Source organism: Lolium perenne, chromosome 3 (genome assembly GCF_019359855.2).
Source record: "Lolium perenne isolate Kyuss_39 chromosome 3, Kyuss_2.0, whole genome shotgun sequence".
Taxonomy (NCBI): Eukaryota; Viridiplantae; Streptophyta; class Magnoliopsida; order Poales; family Poaceae; genus Lolium; species Lolium perenne.
The window spans coordinates 37,658,928-37,680,781 of record NC_067246.2 but is presented as its reverse complement, the minus strand read 5'-3'; positions in this window follow the sequence as shown (position 1 = coordinate 37,680,781).

Here is a 21,854-nt window from a genome sequence, read left to right as displayed (position 1 = left end):
ACTCCCTAATTCCCAAAATAAATTTCATACCATTAGTTTTGGTCAAATAAAACATCCAACTTCTTAGATAATGATTTAGATTAATTATCAATAGTGGAGTAACATTGGTACTACTTGTAATTACGCCGTCCAACCAAAAAGTGTCGGAAGTCATCTAATAAAAGTTACATTGCGCATATCTTTTGAAGGATTTGTACCATGTACTACCTCTTTTCGGGATTATAAGACCTTCACGTGTACCGATGTCGCCAATTTTACAATCAAAATATAAATTATACAAAATAAAAATTATATCATTGAAATGTAGAACATCTATGTTTTTTAAAGATATATATATATATATTCAAAATATATATCTTGTATTACGTTGGTTAAATTTACGACCTATAAAAACGCGACGGTATTATTTTCCTCAAGGGAGGGAGTACTTGTTTAATTTTGCACTGAATTTTCAGTATTTCTATTGTTTTCTACTAGCTGATGTGTCATGATTTATTTTTACAAGAGTATATTTATTCATTTATTTTTGGAGCACATGAGGCTAGACCCAATCAACAAAAATATATACGTCAAAAAAGGTAATTGGAAAACCATACACTTGGTTGTACGACCGTTCCATCCCTCGTCATTTTTTTTGAAGCGCATGACCGTGAGGAAGAACCCCTACGACATTTTTTTTTTCTATTTTATATGACAAAAAAGCCTAGGACCCTGGAGCAAGGTTTACAAGGTTTTTAGGGGGGAAAGAAGTGTACAAGGAAATCTAAATACATATTGTAGAGCTATGTAAAGATAGACTGAATCCACGTAAGAAGATCTTGCACCATATCAAGCTTTACTCTGTATTGATGGATAAGGAGATCACTCTGAAATCTTACTTTCCATCTCCCTAATGTTGGATTCTGATTTTTAAAAATAAAATCATTTCTCTCTTTCCAAACATTCCACGCTGCACCTGAAACAATTTCCATAAAACATGGCCCATCAAATAAATTTCTCGCGAAGTGAAACGAGAAGTGATTGTCCTAGAGCAATCCCACTAAATATTAACATGAGACGGCAAACGAACATTGAAAAAACAAGTGATCTCTTGTCTCCGTGCTCCATGAGATGAGCAGATAATACATGTTGGATCATCCTAAATATTCCAGTGCTTGCAAAGCATCGGGTCTTTCATATTCAACTGATCCTTGATCAAGAGCCAAGAAAATACTAAGCTTTGGAAGGCTTTTTGATTTCCATATTGATTGCAGCATAGGGTCCTTAGGTGCTTGCTCAAAGCTGAAATTATAGAATTTGGCCGATGTGTAGGTAGAGCTACCCAAGGAAATATTCTGGAGTCATCTGAATCGGGATCAGAAATGAGCCCAACCAAATAATATCGAAGATGCTGAAGTTCCTGGAAAGCTTGGGCAGAGAGAGGCAATGTAAACATTGTAATAATGTCAGGTGTGTTTACCATATCTGCAGCTGAGACGTCCTTATTTAGAGCAAATGAAAACAAGCAGGGGAACTGATCACATAAAAGACCATTTGAGTGCCAATCATCTTTCCAAACCAAGACAGATTTACCATTTCCAATCACACAAGAGCACACAAGAGGTTAAGCTTCTATAATCCTGAATAAAGTTGAAAACATCTTTCCACCAAAAGGATCCTCTTCTAGAATCAGAATGGGGGACACCACTTAGATATAGGTTCCAGACCATGTTAACCCAAGGAATGTTTTCTTTGCATTAGAATTTATGAAGATGTTTTATAAGGAGATCTTTATTCTACAATTCCAAATTTAGCACACCGAGCCCTCCACATTCCCTAGGCTGACAGATTGTAGACCATGCAGCAAGACATTTAGCTGACATTGCACCCTCCTCTTTAGCCCATAAACAATGACGTCGAGATCTGTCGGCTATATTAATAATATATTTTTGAACTTTTAAGGAGCAAAGAAAGTGCATCGGCAAGGAGGATAAAATAGAGTGGACCAGCTGCAGACGGCCTCCATGACCCGTCCCTCATCTTTGGTTGGTAATGTTGATAATCATGTCATAGAAGTCCGGGCGTAACACCCCTAACAGTTGGCCCATAATCAAGTCGTGGAATGATGGCGGAAGATCATCTCACAGCATGCGTATACGCAACCCAAACTCGTATTTTTATCATCGGTGACGCGTAGTTGATCATTGGAAGACACACCTTCACATAAACCGACACCGAGATTTGGTAACGTTGTTCAGAGATCAACGTCTACACCCGTGAGGCATGTTTAATGGACGCTCCTCACCAAGTACTGTCATAGTACCATCAATGACAAGCCTGTCACGATGGTACGTAGACACTTCAGATCCACAACGTCGCGCCAGTCCAGCGCCCTTGCCACGGGCATCAGACCATCCCCGAAAACTTTGTCTTGTGTCTAACCTACCTTGCATCTAATTTATTTTGGCTACTACCGGTGCCTTTAAATATTAGGTCAGGTTACAAGTGCTCGACTCCAATGAATAACCTTTAGTTAATTACAAGTCCAATTATAGCATACTCATACACATATTCAACACATTGAATAAACTCCACCTTGGTAAATCACTAGTCTTAGGAGAATACAAAATCAAAACATGGTCAAAATATCAACATCGAATATGTCAACGATATATTATTATCAGTGCATGCAATTACACATGCAACCCATTAGTTTTATTAAAAAACCGCCCCATCTATTTTTTGAAACATAGGAAATTTCCTAGCTGATAGATTCATCATTATTTGGACACCCGTAAGGAAGATATGCATCTGCACAAAGGGGAAAAACTACTGTTTAGCTGGTGCTGGTTGGCAATTAATCTTGCACGGGCAGTTTGTGAAGCATTCTCCAAGATTTGGCCAGCATAGATTATCCAATTCACAACAGAATTGATGTTCCAGGTCTTTGTCCTTGTGCTTTTGACATGGGGGTATGGTTACGTCGCCTTGTCCGATGATCCTGTAGCCCCCCTTGTGGACGTTTATGCTTTCACCTAACATAAAAGAAAGAATAGACTTAATTTCTCAAATAGACAAACAAAATGGCATATATGTATATACTATATAGTATATGTTCTATGGACATCATAATTTTATTTTCTCGTGAAGAGAACCCAATGTATTTAATAAAAAATGAAATAAAGATCTAACTAGACAATCTAGCTAATTCCCAATAGATTGAACTTTGGTTTGTTAATTACCGTATACACATCCAAGACATAAAAACCACAACACTAGAACGAGAGGAAGCACTCGGAGAAGTCCTTGGACATTGTTCCTCATGTGCTTTGCCATGATTACTCGGGAGGTAATGTGTGGTGTTATTTAAAATGGCACCGATGAGTGTATGACCATCAAACACGGTTGCTTCATGTATTTATAGGAAAGTTTGTTGACACTCACGTACCCTCTTACATGAAATATTAATGTATGGAGTTAATGCCCTTTTGAAAGTCCAATTTCAGTACGCTTGGCTAATGTCTTACTTTTTTTCTTTTCAAAAATGATGCCTTATCATAATTAATGCCAAAACTTAATGCCATTTCGCTTTATATTAATGTCTTGATTAATTAGTAACCAAAAATGGTGCATGATAGATTATGTTGAAGGCATAGATAATGATTGCCATTTATTTACTTCCCCCCATTATGTGGTGTTGCACTCCCTAATTCCCAAAATAAATTGCATACCATTAGTTTTGGTCAAATAAAACATCCAACTTCTTGGATAATGATTTAGATTAATTATCAATAGTGGAGTAACATTGGTACTACTTGTAATTACGCCGTCCAACCAAAAGTGTCGGAAGTCATCTAATAGAAGTTACATTCCGCATATCTTTTGAAGGATTTGTACCATCTACTACCTCTTTCCGGGATTAAAAGACCTTCACGTCTACCGATGTCGCCAATTTCACAATCAAAATATAAATTATACAAAACAAAATTATATCATTGAAATGTAGAACATCTATGTTTTTTAAAGGTATATATATATATTCAAAATATATATCTTGTATTACGTTGGTTAAATTTACGACCTATAAAAACGCGACGGTATTATTTTCCTCAAGGGAGGGAGTACTTGTTTAATTTTCAACTGAATTTTCAGTATTTCTATTGTTTTCTACTAGCTGATGTGTCATGTTTTATGTTTATAAGAGTATATTTATTCATTTATTTTTGGAGCACATGAGGCCATACCCAATCAACAGAAATTTATACGTCAAAAAAGGTAATTTGAAAATCATACACTTGGTTGTACGACCGTTCCATCCCTCGTCGCTTTTTGAAGCGCATGACCGTGAGGAAGAACCACTACGACATTTTTTTTTCTATTTTATATGACACAAAAGCCCAGGACCCTGGAGCAAGGTTTACAAGGTTTTTAGGGGGGAAAGAAGTGTACAAGGAAATCTAAATACATATTGTAGAGCTATGTAAAGATAGACTGGATCCACGTAAGAAGATCTTGCACCATATCAGGCTTTACTTTGTATTGATGGATAAGGAGATCACTCTGAAATATTACTTTCCATCTCCCTAATGTTGGATTCTTATTTTTAAAAATAAAATCATTTCTCTATTTCCAAATATTCCACGCTGCACCTGAAACAATTTCCATAAAACATGGCCCATCAAATAAATTTCTCGCCGAAGTGAAACGAGAAGTGATAGTCCTAGAGCAATCAGACTAAATATCAATACACTGCCAACATGAGACGGCAAACGAACATTGAAAAAACAAGTGATCTCTTGTCTCCGTGCTCCATGAGATGAGCAGATAATACATGTTGGATCATCCTAAATATTCCAGTGCTTGCGAAGCATCGGGTCTTTCATATTCAACTGATCCTTGATCAAGACCCAAGAAAATACTAAGCTTTGGAAGGCTTTTCGATTTCCGTATTAATTGCAGCATAGGGTCCTTAGGTGCTTGCTCAAAGATGAAATTATAGAATTTTGCCGATGTGTAGGCAGAGCTACCCAAGGAAATATTCTGGAGTCATCTGAATCGGGATCAGAAATGAGCCCAACCAAATAAGATCGAAGATGCTGAAGTTCCTGAAAAGCTTGGGCAGAGAGAGGCAATGTAAACATTGTAATAATGTCAGGTGTGTTTATCATATCTGCAGCTGAGACGTCCTCATTTAGAGCAAATGAAAACAAGCGGGGAACTGATCACATAAAAGACCATTTGAGTGCCAATCATCTTTCCAAACCAAGACAGTTTTACCATTTCCAATCACACAAGAGCACACAAGAGGTTAAGCTTCTATAATCCCGAATCAAGTTGAAAACATCTTTCCACCAAAAGGATCCTCTTCTAGATTGAGAATGGGGGACACCACTTAGATATAGGTTCCAAACCATGTTAACCCAAGGAATGTTTTCTTTGCATTAGAATTTATGAAGATGTTTTATAAGGAGAGCTTTATTCTACAATTCCAAATTTAGCACACCGAGCCCTCCACATTCCCTAGGCTGACAAACCGTAGACCATGCAGCAAGACATATAGATGACGTTGCACCCTCCTCTTTAGCCCATAATCAATGACGTCGAGATCTCTCGGCTATATTAATAATATATTTTTGAACTTTTATGGAGCAAAGAAAGTGCATCGTCAAGGAGGATAAAATAGAGCGGACCAGCTGCAGACGGCCTCCATGACCCGTCCCTCATATTTGGTTGGTAATGTTGATAATCATGTCATAGAAGTCCGGGCGTAACACCCCCAACAGTTGGCCCATAATCAAGTCGTGGAATGATGGCGGAAGATCATCTCACAGCATGCGTATACGCAACCCAAACTCGTATTGTTATCATCGGAGACACATAGTTGATCATTGGAAGACACACCTTCATATAAACCGACACCAAGATTTGGTAACGTTGTTCAGCGATCAACGCCTACACCCGCGAGGCATGTTTAATGGACGCTCCTCACCAAGTACTGTCATAGTACCATCAATGACAAGCCTGTCACGATGGTACGTAGACACTTCAGATCAACAACGTCGCGCCGGTCTAGCGCCCCTGCCACGGGCATCAGACCATCCTCGAAAAATTTGTCTTGTGTCTAACCTACCTTGCATCTAATCTATTTTGGCTACTACCGGTGCCTTTAAATATTAGGTCAGGTTACAAGTGTTCGACTCCAATGAATAACCTTTAGTTAATTACAAGTCCAATTATAGCATACTCATACACATATTCAACACATTGAATAAACTCCACCTTGGTAAATCACTAGTCCTAGGAGAATAGAAAATCAAAACATGGTCAAAATATCAACATCGAATATGTCAATGATACAGTGCATGCAATTACATATGCAACCCATTAGTTTTATTAAAAAACCGCCCCATCTATTTTTTGAAACATAGGAAATTTTCTAGCTGATCAATTCATCATTATTTGGACACCCGTAAGGAAGATATGCATCTGCACAAAGGGGAAAAACTACTATTTAGCTGGTGTTGGTTGGCAATTAATCTTGCACGGGCAGTTTGTGAAGAATTCTCCAAGATTTGGCCAGCAAAGATTATCCAATTCACAACAGAATTGATGTTCCAGGTCTTTGTCCTTGTGCTTTTGACATGGGGGTATGGTTACGTCGCCTTGTACGATGATCCTGTAGTCCCCCTTGTGGACGTTTATGTTTTCACCTAACATAAAAGAAAGAGTAGACTTAATTTCTCAAATAGACAAACAAAATGGCATATATGTATATACTATATAGTATATGTTCTATGGACATCATAATTTTATTTCCTCGTGAAGAGAACCCAATGTATTCAATAAAAAATGAAATAAAGATCTAACTAGACAATCTAGCTAATTCCCAATAGAGTGAACTTTGGTTTGTTAATTACCGTATACACATCCAAGACATAAAAAACACAACACTAGAACGAGAGGAAGCACTAGCAGAAGTCCTTGGACATTGTTCCTCATGTGCTTTGCCATGATTACTCGGGAGGTAATGTGTGGTGTTATTTAAAATGGCACCGATGAGTGTATGACCATCAAACACGGTTGCTTCATGTATTTATAGGAAAGTTTGTTGACACTCACGTACCCTCTTACATGAAATATTAATGTATGGAGTTAATGCCCTTTTGAAAGTCCAATTTTAGTACTCTTGGCTAATGTCTTACTTTTTTTTTCAAAAATGGTGCCTTATCATAATTAATGTCAAAACTTAATGCCATTTTGCTTTATATTAATGTCTTGATTAATTAGTAGCCAAAAATGGTGCATGATAGATTATGTTGAAGGCATAGATAATGATTGCCATTTATTTACTTCCCCCTATTATGTGGTGTTGCACTCCCTAATTCCCAAAATAAATTGCATACCATTAGTTTTGGTCAAATAAAACATCCAACTTCTTGGATAATGATTTAGATTAATTATCAATAGTGGAGTTACATTGGTACTACTTGTAATTACGGGGTCCAACCAAAAAGTGTCGGAAGTCATCTAATAAAAGTTACATTGCGCATATCTTTTGAAGGATTTGTACCATCTACTACCTCTTTTCGGGATTATAAGACCTTCACGTGTACCGATGTCGCCAATTTTACAATCAAAATATAAATTATACAAAACAAAAATTATATCATTGAAATGTAGAACATCTATGTTTTTTAAAGGTATATATATATTCAAAATATATCTCTTGTATTACGTTGGTTAAATTTACGACCTATAAAAACGCGACGGTATTATTTTCCTCAAGGGAGGGAGTACTTGTTTTAATTTTTCACTGAATTTTCAGTATTTCTATTGTTTTCTACTAGCTGATGTGTCATGATTTATTTTTACAAGAGTATATTTATTCATTTATTTTTGGAGCACATGAGGCTAGACCCAATCAACAAAAATATATACGTCAAAAAAGGTAATTGGAAAACCATACACTTGGTTGTACGACCGTTCCATCCCTCGTCATATTCAACTGATCCTTGATCAAGAGCCAAGAAAATACTAAGCTTTGGAAGGCTTTTCGATTTCCGTATTAATTGCAGCATAGGGTCCTTAGGTGCTTTCTCAAAGATGAAATTATAAAATTTGGCTGATGTGTAGGTAGAGCTACCCAAGGAAATATTCTGGAGTCATCTTTATCGGGATCAGAAATGAGCCCAACCAAATAAGATCGAAGATGCTGAATTTCCTGGAAAGCTTGGGCAGAGAGAGGCAATGTAAACATTGTAATAATGTCAGGTGTGTTTACCATATCTGCAGCTGAGACGTCCTCATTTAGAGCAAATGAAAACAAGCGGGGAAAATGATCACAAAAAAGACCATTTGATTGCCAATCATCTTTCCAAACCAAGACAGTTTTACCATTTCCAATCACACAAGAGCACACAAGAGGTTAAGCTTCTATAATCCCGAATCAAGTTGAAAACATCTTTTCACCAAAAGGATCTTCTTCTAGATTGAGAATGGGGGACACCACTTAGATGTAGGTTCCAGACCATGTTAACCCAAGGAATATTTTCTTTGCATTAGAATTTATGAAGATGTTTTATAAGGAGACCTTTATTCTACAATTCCAAATTTAGCACACCGAGCCCTCCACATTCCCTAGGCTGACAAACACTACAAGAAAAGTTCTGATAGACAACGTCTCAAAATCGTCAGCTAAGGGGTATTTTTCGTCGCCTATGGGCCTAACCCGACGATATGGGTTCTGTTGTGGAAACTGCGTCAGGCAAAGTCCAACAACGTTTTTTTCGGTCCGTCGCGCTTGGGCGCCCTTCCGCCACGGAAAATCAGACCGTTGCGCAAGTGTTTCCGGGAGCCCGTTGACTGCTGACGTCATGCAAACTGACACGTGGCAGACGCCGTTAACTGGCAGTTAACGGCGTTAACCGGCTGAAACCCCGTGGTAGATGGTAGGCCCACACGAGGCCTCCCACGTCTTAAGCGGGCCGGGCCAGCTGACATAGTTTGACCGGTCAACTATATAGCTGGGCTGGTCCATTAGGCCTCGTTTACTTCTCTCGTATTTTTCTTCCCAATGGGTATGGGGATGGAAGGGGATTTGGTGTTCACCCAATCCCCTCAAATACCCTTCCCCAAAAATACACTAGTATGTTGGAGAGTTTTTGATTTAGGCAAAAAATGTGGGGATGGGAGGGGATGAGAGGGGATATCTCGGGATTATGTCGTTCAAAACCGGAGAAGTAAACGGACTAGTGGGGATTTTCCGGGATACGAAATAATCCCCTCCCATCCCCATAAATACCCTAGAAGTAAACAAGGCCTTAGTTACGTGGGCCGGGCCTAACCTCTAAGGTTGACTGGTCAAAACTTAAATGGGCCGGCCCATTTAACATGTGGGGTCCACCTTACAGCAACTGGGCCGGCCCAAGAAGCAAGTGGGCCGGGCCAAAACACAGGTGGGTCCCACTTTCCTGTTAAAGGGCCGGCCCATTTAGTGTGTGGGGTCCACCATATAGCAAGTGGGCTGGGCCAAAAACACAGGTGGGTCCCACTTTCCAGTTAAAGGGTCGACCCATTTAGTATGTGGGGTCCACCATATAGCAAGTGGGCCGGCCCAACAAGATAGTGGGCCGGGCCAAAAACACAGGTGGGTCCCACTTTCCTGTTAAAGGGCCGGCCCATTTGGTGTGTGGGGTCCACCATATAGCAAGTGGGCTGGCCCAACAAGATAGTGGGCCGGGCCAAAAGCACAGGTGGGTCCCACCTTCCTGTTAAAAGGCCGGCCCATTTAGTATGTGGGGCCACCATATAGCAAGTGGGCCGGCCCAACAAGATAGTGGGTCGGGCCAAAAACACAGGTGGGTCCCACTTTCCAGTTAAAAGGCCGGCCCATTTAGTATGTGGGGTCCACCATATAGCAAGTGGGCCGGCCCAACAAGATAGTGGGCCGGGCCAAAAACACAGGTGGGTCCCACCTTCCTGTTAAAGGGCCGGCCCATTTACCATGTGGGACCACCATATAGCAAATAGGCTGGCCCAACAAGATAGTGGGCCGGCCCAATAAGCATGTGGATCCCACTATCGTGTAACCGGGTCGGCCTACTAAAGAAGTGGGCTGGCCCAAAATGAAAGTGGGTCCCACACTACTGTAAGTGGGCCGGCCCAATCTGTTGTAGTGCCCTACTTGTTTGACTAGTCAACTTGCATTAAATTTCATGAGCCTAAAATCTGATATCAATGATACACACAATTACATACACAAATAAAACAAGTAGGAAAATTACAAGGCAATTAATGTGCCCAAACAAAAAAATTACATAGAATCATTGAGGACTTCTATTAGCATCATCAATAACACGTTGACATTTGGCAATCGCCTTGATTGAATCTTGTGTACTCTTTGTCAACATATCACTGAGATCTTAAAGCGACAATACCATGTCTTTTATAAAGTACAGCCTTGAGATATTTCTTGTTTGATGAAAGCAATGGTCTAGGTTGACGGCTATGAGAAGATGCATCGGAAGAAATATCGAACTTTTTGTGGGCCTCACTTCTAATGAAGATTGCTTCATCACAACCGCATTACGATAATAATGCAAAAAGAGTTAAACGATGAACTATGCAAACATTTATTATGCAATGTAGATATAAGATAATAACAAGTTGCATAAATAAGACAATGTATGGAACTTGTACTAAGCACAAACTTACATCATAATGTTGCACAGGGTCGCTACAGATCCTTTTTTGGCGACTATCTTCTAATGATGACTGCTTCATTAAAACTGCATTCTGGTAACATTGCAAACATAGTTACAACAATTAACTATTCAAACATGCATTACGCAATGTAGAGATCAGATAACAGCATGTAGCAGAAATAAGCACAAGATAAGATAAGATGCATGTACTAAGCACATACTGGCTCATTGCAGTCCTTCTCTTGCGTGCACTAGTCGTGGTCAACATGCCTGTCATTTTAGGTTCAGCCATCAAGTGAAATGCTAATCCTCCTGCTCCATTGTCCTTAATCTGTGTTTAGATATCACATTTAAGACCAAGTCAGCTGGTTTCAAATAACAAAAAACTTGAGCTGCCAAATGAATAAGCCAATATTTACCAGATATCAGATTAAAACCAACTAGATGTTGCTTTGCATGAGATACGAATTTCAGACATTCAGATTTAGAGTAGGGTAATGCCAAGGTTTGCCACATAAAGTAAACTGACATTAAGAATGACCAAATGTCAGGTTCAAATCACCTTCGCAGTTTCTCCAAGACAAGCATATCAAATAGGCAGAAACATAGTAAAGCATGAATGGCATTGCTATGGCAGGGTTCCAAGTGTTAATCTCTTGCATAAGGAACAATGCATATAGGTTATAGATAATAACGGAAGTAAACTGCCAAAATTACCAACCAAGAACTCAGATTCCAACCTTCCCTAGCGTCCCCGCTGTTAATGTTGGATGTTCTAATAAGTGGTTCGCATGATCAATCCCTAGGAAAAATAACATTGACAAGTCAGTCTACGATAATACAAAGACCAGACATGCACGCAGCAATAACTATATAAGCTAAAGACGAGGTATAAGAGCAAGCAGATTGGAAATGCACATAGCATGATTATAAAAGCAGTGTGAGAATAGCAGACACGAGAAAACAGCTAGCAGCTAGCGGTGAGCTAATGACGTGGTATAAGAACAAGCAGATTGGAAATGCCCATATCATGACTATAAAAGCAGTGCGACAATAGCATGCAGTACAAAAACAGTTGGCAGCAAATGAATGGGTATAAGGCTATAAATATGTGGATGCACACAGGTGTTAGTAGAATGAACAGGATGGTAGCGACAGGATAATGCTTTTGTACTGTACAATATTTAAACAAACTTCATGCGAAGCAACACATCAAGAAAGTTAACGGCATATGAGATCTGCAAATAACTACACAAAACATGGCTAAAGAAACACCGCGATCTAACGGGCCAGCGTACTAACCAAGCTGCGGCGGGGTGGACGGGGGCGGCAACTTGCATTCCAGCGGCGGCGGACGCGGGAGACGATGAATCGACCCTGTTTCAGTAGAAGCGGGCGTTAGTGAAGCAGATCTGGTTGGCTGGCAAGGGATTCGGTGAAGTTGATACAGCCACTGCGCCGAGGTAGTCGGTGGCGAGGTCGGCGGTGAAGCAGATCCGTCGATGGCGAGGTCGGCGGTGAAGCAGATCCGTCGGTGACGAGGGCGGCGGGGAAGCGGATCAGGTGGGTGGACAGCCAACACGATCAAGGCTACGCCGTGGAGGAGTATGCCGGCGGCGAAGCAGATCTAGTACTGTAGAGAGTCAGAGCTTTCCGTCGATGGCGAGGTCAGCGGTGAAGCAGATCCGTCGGTGGCGAGGTCAGTGGTGAAGCAGATCCGTCGGTGACGAGGGCGGCGGGGAAGCGGATCAGGTGGGTGGACAGCCAACACGATCAAGGCTACGCCGTGGAGGAGTATGCCGGCGGCGAAGCAGATCTAGTACTGTAGAGAGTCAGAGCTTTGGCGTGTGAGAGTATTTTTGAGCTAATGGGACGAATGGTTGGTGGGTGGGTGTGGGCCTGTGGGGAGGGTTCGGGATCTAGGCAAGATATTTCATTGTTATCGAATGAGCCCTCCATGGTCGGTGGGTTGTAGCTTCCGGACCAGGGTTAAAAGGGTAAAACTGGTCACGGGATTTTCGAATGGATGCGGCGGGATGATTTGGCGCGCGGCCGAAATTTTCAGTTTCAAGCTACGAGCAGAACGACAAAAATAATGTTCTTCCCCAGGGAGCTCTCATTTCTTCCTCTTCTCTTTCTCTCTCGAGTCTCTCCCACTCCCCCGGCTCCTCTCCCCCTTCTCTCCGGCGGCCTCGCCGGCCGGAGACGAGGCCGACTTCTCTCTGTATATTGTACACCCTCCGAACTAAATTAATTGATTCAACTTTCCTTAGACGTGTATGTATCTAGAGTAAAAACATGTGTGGATACATCCATATTTAGATAAGCAAAGTTGAGTCAGCTAATTTGGATCCGAGGGAGTTAGTGTTGTTGTAAGCTTAGATCTAGTGTTTCCCGTGAGCAGAATGGCGCAATGGAGTCGGGGATCTCGTCATCGGCTTCAGATCTGGCCTATGGTGAATCTGGCGGATCTTGCCGGCCAAACCCCGATCTGGTGCCATCAATGTGATGGCGCTAACGGTGAGGCTTGCTTTGGTCAGTGCTTCAGATCTGGCCAATGGGGAAGTCACGCTGCTAAAGTTCACAAGCTCGGGGCATACGACGGCGTCATCCGTCTTGCCCGTGCACATCTTGGCCTTTCAGCGGCCCTTCTCAGAGCCAATATGCCGTTGCTGAGGCCCTTCTTCTCCTTCGTCCTGGCGACTAACAGCGACACCGTCCCAAGTGGTGCGTCCCCGGCGACGGAGTTGCTGGAAAGGATGCGGAGCAGAGATCTGATGTGCGGTCGAGAAGGACTCGATTGATTTTCTTCTATATGTTTTGGGGTCCTTTTTGTAAAGTTGCAGGTTCTATTAGTTATTGTCTAGTACTTTTGGTCCTCTATGTAATTTTTTGGACTAGTTTCCATTGGCACTGATAAACTTGAATTTTGACAAGTTGACAGGGAAAAAATTCCTTTGCACATATGGCCTATCATGTATAAACATTCTTGAGATTTAAACTATATGTAATGTGCCATGCATTAACCCTAAATCATATATATGTAACTAACCCTAGCTGATCAAACCCTACTTAATTAAAACAAATAACCCTAAACTATACGCATGCACTTTATGCGCAAAGGCGCGGGTGCCTCTAATAATGTGTGTGCGCACTCGATTGATGATCCCTAAACCTTATACAACCCTGAAACCCTAATCCCTAATCCCTAAACCCTAAACACCCTAAACACTAAACCCTAAACCCTAACCCTAACCCTAAACCCTAATTAAACACTATATATAGGCCAACGACACTTAATTGTGCATCAAGCAGGCCAGGGGTGCCTCGCGGTCCTCTAATTAAATTAAATGTGCCATGCATTAACCCTAAACCATATATATGTAACTAACCATAGCTAATCAACCCTACTTAATGAAAACACATAACCCTAAAGTATACTAGCTATAACCCGATCTAATAAAAACATGCTCTATATATAGCAGCTAGCTAGCAAACCTTAGATTAACACCAATTAATATATACATGGCCTATATCGATCATGTTGTATAACATATCCCTGAGATTCATTAATTAATTATATAATTATCGTGATAAATTAATTAACTCTAATTTTGACAAGTTCTCTCGAATGAAAACACATTTGATTAAGTTGCCTCATAATATATATATATAATTAGTGTGCATGCATGGCCTACCATGCATTCGTGCATATATTTTAATGTATATTTGAACATATTATTGGGGATTTCAATCTCTCTCTCTCGATCATCTATATATCGTTGGTGGCCAAAAAACACACATATATATGCATGCAATTTATGCGTAAAGGCGCGGGTGCCTCTAATAATGTGTGTGCGCACTCGATCGATGATCCCTAAACCTTAAACAGCCCTAAAACCTTAAATCTCTAATCCCTAATCCCTAAACCTAAACACCCTAAACACTAAACCCTAAACCCTAGACCCTAAACCCTAACCCTAACCCTAACCCTAAACCCTAGCTAACCCTAAACCCTAATTAAACCCTATGTATAGGCCAACGACACTTAATTGTGCATCGAAGCAGGCCGGGGGTGCCTCGCGGTCCTCTAATTAAATTAAATGTGCCATGCATTAACCCTAAACCATATATATGTAACTAACCCTAGCTAATCAACCCTACTTATTTAAAACACATAACCCTAAACTATACTAGCTAGCTATAACCCGATCTAATAAAAACATGCTCTATATATAGCAGCTAGCTAGCAAACCGTAGATTAACACCAATTAAAATATACATGGCCTATATCGATCATGTTGTATAACATATCCCTGAGATTCATTAATTAATTATATAATTATTGTGATAAATTAATTAACTTGAATTTTGACAAGTTCTCTCGAATGAAAACACATTTGATTAAGTTGCCTCATAATATATATATAATTAGTGTGCATGCATGGCCTACAATGCATTCGTGCATATATTTTAATGTATATTTGAACATATTCTTGGGGATTTCAATCTCTCTCTCGATCATCTATATATCGCTGGTGGCCCAAAAAACACACATATATACGCATGCACTTTATGCGTAAAGCGCGTAGTGCCTCGATCTAATAATGTGTGTGCGCACTCGATCGATGATCCCTAAACCTTAAACAACCCTAAAACCCTAAATCCCTAATCCCTAATCCCTAAACCCTAAACACCCTAAACACTAAACCCTAGACCCTAGACCCTAAACCCTAACCCTAACCCTAACCATCTGCCCTAGCTAACCCTAAACCCTAATTAAACCCTATGTATAGGCCAACGACACTTAATTGTGCATCGAGCAACCCAGGGGTGCCTCGCGGTCCTCTAATTAAATTAATTAAATGCGCCATGCATTAACCCTAAACCATATATATGTAACTAACCCTAGCTAATCAACCCTACTTAATTAAAACACATAACCCTAAACTATACTAGATATAACCCGATCTAATAAAAACATGCTCTATATATAGAAGCTAGCTAGCAAACCGTAGATTAACACCAATTAAAATATACATGGCCTATATCGATCATGTTGTATAACATATCCCTGAGATTCATTAATTAATTATATAATTATCGTGATAAATTAATTAACTTGAATTTTGACAAGTTCTCTCGAATGAAAACACATTTGATTAAGTTGCCTCATAATATATATATATATAATTAGTGTGCATGCATGGCCTACAATGCATTCGTGCATATATTTTAATGTATATTTGAACATATATATTCTTGGGGATTTCAATCTCGATCTCTCTCTCTCGATCATCTATATATCGTTGGTGGCCCAAAAAACACACATATATACGCATGCACTTTATGCGTAAAGGCGCGCGCGGGTGCCTCTAATAATGTGTATGCGCACTCGATCGATGATCCCTAAACCTTAAACAACCCCTAAAACCTTAAATCCCTAATCCCCAAACCCTAAACACCCTAAACACTAAACCCTAAACCCTAAACCCTAACCCTAACCCTAACCCTAACCCTAACCCTAACCCTAAACCCTAGCTAACCCTAAACCCTAAACCCTAGACCCTAAACCCTAACCCTAACCCTAACCCTAACCCTAAACCCTAGCTAACCCTAAAACCCTAATTAAACCCTATGTATAGGCCAACGACACTTAATTGTACGTGCATCGAGCAGGCCAGGGGGTGCCTCGCGGTCCTCTAATTAAATTAAATGTGCCATGCATTAACCCTAAACCATATATATGTAACTAACCCTAGTTAGCTAATCAACCCTACTTAATTAAAACACATAACCCTAAACTATACTAGCTAACTATAACCCGATCTAATAAAAACATGCTCTATATGTAGCAGTTAGCTAGCAAACCGTAGATTAACACCAATTAAAAAATACATGGCCTATATGGATCATGTTGTATAACATATCCCTGAGATTCATTAATTAATTATATAATTATCGTGATAAATTAATTAACTTGAATTTTGACAAGTTCTCTCGAATGAAAACACATTTGATTAAGTTGCCTTATAATATATATATAATTAGTGTGCATGCATGGCCTACAATGCATTCGTGCATATATTTTAATGTATATTTGAACATATTCTTGGGGATTTCAATCTCTCTCTCGATCATCTATATATCGTTGGTGGCCCAAAAAACACACATATATACGCATGCACTTTATGCGTAAAGGCGCGGGTGCCTCGATCTAATAATGTGTGTGCGCACTCGATCGATGATCCCTAAACCTTAAACAACCCTAAAACCCTAAATCCCTAATCCCTAATCCCTAAACCCTAAACACCCTAAACACTAAACCCTAGACCCTAGACCCTAAACCCTAACCCTAACCCTAACCCTAACCATCTGCCCTAGCTAACCCTAAACCCTAATTAAACCCTATGTATAGGCCAACGACACTTAATTGTGCATCGAGCAGCCCAGGGGTGCCTCGCGGTCCTCTAATTAAATTAATTAAATGCGCCATGCATTAACCCTAAACCATATATATGTAACTAACCCTAGCTAATCAACCCTACTTAATTAAAACACATAACCCTAAACTATACTAGATATAACCCGATCTAATAGAAACATGCTCTATATATAGCAGCTAGCTAGCAAACCGTAGATTAACACCAATTAAAATATACATGGCATATATCGATCATGTTGTATAACATATCCTTGAGATTCATTAATTAATTATATAATTATCGTGATAAATTAATTAACTTGAATTTTGACAAGTTCTCTCGAATGAAAACACATTTGATTAAGTTGCCTCATAATATATATATATATAATTAGTGTGCATGCATGGCCTACAATGCATTCGTGCATATATTTTAATGTATATTTGAACATATATATTCTTGGGGATTTCAATCTCGATCTCTCTCTCGATCTCGATCATCTATATATCGTTGGTGGCCCAAAAAACACACATATATACGCATGCACTTTATGCGTAAAGGCGTGCGCGGGTGCCTCTAATAATGTGTGCGCGCACTCAATCGATGATCCCTAAACCTTAAACAACCCCTAAAACCTTAAATCCCTAATCCCTAATAATCCCTAATCCCTAAACCCTAAACACCCTAAACACTAAACCCTAAACCCTAAACCCTAACCCTAACCCTAACCCTAACCCTAACCCTAACCCTAACCCTAACCCTAAACCCTAGCTAACCCTAAACCCTAAACCCTAGACCCTAAACCCTAACCCTAACCCTAACCCTAAACCCTAGCTAACCCTAAAACCCTAATTAAACCCTATGTATAGGCCAACGACACTTAATTGTACGTGCATCGAGCAGGCCAGGGGGTGCCTCGCGGTCCTCTAATTAAATTAAATGTGCCATGCATTAACCCTAAACCATATATATGTAAGTAACCCTAGCTAGCTAATCAACCCTACTTAATTAAAACACATAACCCTAAACTATACTAGCTAGCTAGCTATAACCCGATCTAATAAAAACATGCTCTATATGTAGCAGCTAGCTAGCAAACCGTAGATTAACACCAATTAAAATATACATGGCCTATATCGATCATGTTGTATAACATATCCCTGAGATTCATTAATTAATTATATAATTATCGTGATAAATTAATTAACTTGAATTTTGACAAGTTCTCTCGAATGAAAACACATTTGATTAAGTTGCCTCATAATATATATATAATTAGTGTGCATGCATGGCCTACAATGCATTCGTGCATATATTTTAATGTATATTTGAACATATATATTCTTGGGGATTTCAGTCTCGATCTCTCTCTCTCGATCATCTATATATCGTTGGTGGCCCAAAAAACACACATATGTACGCATGCACTTTATGCATAAAGGCGCGGGTGCCTCTAATAATGTGTGTGCGCACTCGATCGATGATCCCTAAACCTTAAACAACCCCGAAAACCTTAAATCCCTAATCCCTAAACCCTAAACACCCTAAACACTAAACCCTAAACCCTAGACCCTAAACCCTAACCCTAACCCTAACCCTAACCCTAAACCCTAGCTAACCCTAAACCCTAAACCCTAGACCCTAAACCACCCTAGACCCTAAACCCTAACCCTAACCCTAACCCTAACCCTAAACCCTAGCTAACCCTAAACCCTAATTAAACCCTATGTATAGGCCAACGACACTTAATTGTGCATCGAAGCGAGGCCAGGGGGTGCCTCGCGGTCCTATAATTAAATTAAATGTGCCATGCATTAACCCTAAACCATATATATGTAACTAACCCTAGCTAATCAACCCTACTTAATTAAAACACATAACCCTAAACTGTACTAGCTAGCTATAACCCGATCTAATAAAAACATGCTCGATCTATATATAGCAGCTAGCTAGCAAATTAAACGGTAGATTAACACCAATTAATATATACGACATGGCCTATATCGATCATATGTTGTATAACATCTCCCTGAGATTCATTAATTAATTATATAATTATCGATGATAAATTAATTAACTTGAATTTTGACAAGTTCTCTCGAATGAAAACACAGTTGATTAATTTTCCTCATAATATATATATAATTAGTGTGCGCACTCGATCGATGATCCTTAAACCTTAAACAACCCTAAAACTCCCCTAAACCCTAAACACCCTAAACACTAAACCCTAGACCCTAAACACCCTAAACACTAAACCCTAAACCCTAGACCCTAAACACCGTAAACACTAAACCCTAAACCCTAAACCCTAAACACCCTAAACACTAATTAAACCCTAAACCCTAGACCCTAAACATCCTAAACTAAACCCTATACCCTAGCTAAACACCCTAAACACTAAACCCTAAACCCTAGCTAACCCTAAACCCTAATTAAACCCTATATATAGGCCAACGACACTTAATTGTGCATCAAGCAGGCCAGGGGTGCCTAGCTCGCGGTCCTCTAGTTAAATTAAATGTGCCATGCATTAACCCTAAACCATATATATAACTAACCCCTAGCTAATCAAACCCTAGTTCATTAAAACACATAACCCTAAACTATACTAGCTAGCTATAACCCGATCTAATAAAAACATGCATGCTCGATCTATATATAGCAGCTAGCTAGCAAATTAAACGGTAGATTAACACCAATTAATATATACGACATGGCCTATATCGATCATATGTTGTATAACATCTCCCTGAGATTCATTAATTAATTATATAATTATCGATGATAAATTAATTAACTTGAATTTTGACAAGTTCTCTCGAATGAAAACACATTTGATTAAGTTTCCTCATAATATATATATAATTAGTGTGCATGCATGGCCTACCATGCATGCATTCGTGCATATATTTTAATATATATTTGAACATATTCTTGGGGATTTCAATCTCTCTCTCTCTCGATCATCTATATATCGTTGTTGGCCAAAAAAACACACACATATACACATGCACTTTATGCGCAAAGGCGCGTGTGCCTCTAATAATGTGTGTGTGCGCACTCGATCGATGATCCATAAACCTTAAACCCTAATTAAATAAACCCTAATCCCTAATCCCTAAACCCCTAAACACCATAAACATTAAACCCTAGACCCTAGACCCTAAACCCGAACCTCCTAACCCTAAACCCTAAACCCTAATTAAACCCTATATATAGGCCAATGACACTTAATTGTGCATCAAGCAGGCCAGGGGTGCCTTAGCTCGCGGTCCTTTAATTAAATTAAATGTGCCATGCATATATATATGTGTGTTTAATTTGGGGATTTCAATCGCTCTCTCGTATGTAGATCTCTCTCTACCTCTCTCTCTCTGTCTCTCTCTCTCTCTCTCGTTAATTGGTGGCCAACAACACACACATGCACTTTGTGCGCAAAGGCATGCGCCTCTAATAATGTGTGCGCAGTCGATCAATCTAGTTTTGATTAATCATAGCACACAAATAAAGAAGTTGTATTTGAATCCACACAACCTAATCTAAAACACATAACCCCTAACATGGCCTAATTAATTAACCCCTTCTCTCTACCTAATTAGTGGAAATTGCACAAAATCAAAAGGGGTCCCTCAGTAATTGTGCATATCTGCTAGATTGTGATAAACTTTTGCCCCATATATATTTGGTGGATCGGTGCATCTTGGCATGTAAAACAATTAGTGTTTGCAAATGGCGTTGTCAAAATTTATGTACAAATTTATGTACAAATGATTTCTTTCCATACAAATAAAACAGCTCAACATGCTTCCACACCCCGATTTCCACACGAAGTAGAGCATATTTAAAGGATAATTCCAGAGTTTTACTATTTTTCAAGCAACTTTGCTAATTTTCCCCCACTCACATGACTTTATGTTGATTTAACGAAAATATGGCGAATTTAAACTACATGGGCGGGATAGTTTGAATTGTGCGCGCGGCAAAGGGAACCGCCTATTCCTCAACCTTGTGCACGGCAAATTACACACACAACTCCATTAAACGCCACCTACCGACCTTAATTATCACCCCGGCGGCCCGGCCGCATGACCCCCCACCCACCCCTACACAACTTATCCCCGTCCGTGCGAAGAGCTTCCCCTCCCCGTCCCGTCCGTGCGAAGAAGAAGCTTCCCCTCCCCGTCGTTCTTCTCGAGACGCACCGGCGGTCAAGTTGATCCACGGTAGGGCTGCTATCTCTAGCTCAATCATGTATCGGGCAAGACGGCCTAACGATTTATATTTTCTTGATGCTGCTAAAAAAATTCGTCAGTATGCTCGAACTAATTGGCACTTTATAGTTTTCCGCTCGATTTGTCATCGATCAATTTGTTCATTTGCGTGGGCATATAGAGTCAGTTCTGCACTCGATCCGTTAATTTGCTGAAATGCCATGGCAAAGTTTTGTACACGATCTGTTTGCTAAAATGTCGATGGGCATTTTTTGTTTTGTACTCGACATGATTGCTGAAATGCATAATCATGTAGTATACTTTTGTACTCGATGGATATACATTTCCTACTTCGCCTTAAATTAATCACCAACCACTGTATCTCATAATTAAACAGATGGACAGAACTTGGATGCTGCATGGACACTTATGTTCCCCTTCATATATAAATGGTGTTCAACCCTTTATGGGGTTTATTAGAGATCATGAAGGTCACAACCTGGACGTGTATTGCCCGCGCTGCACATGTATGA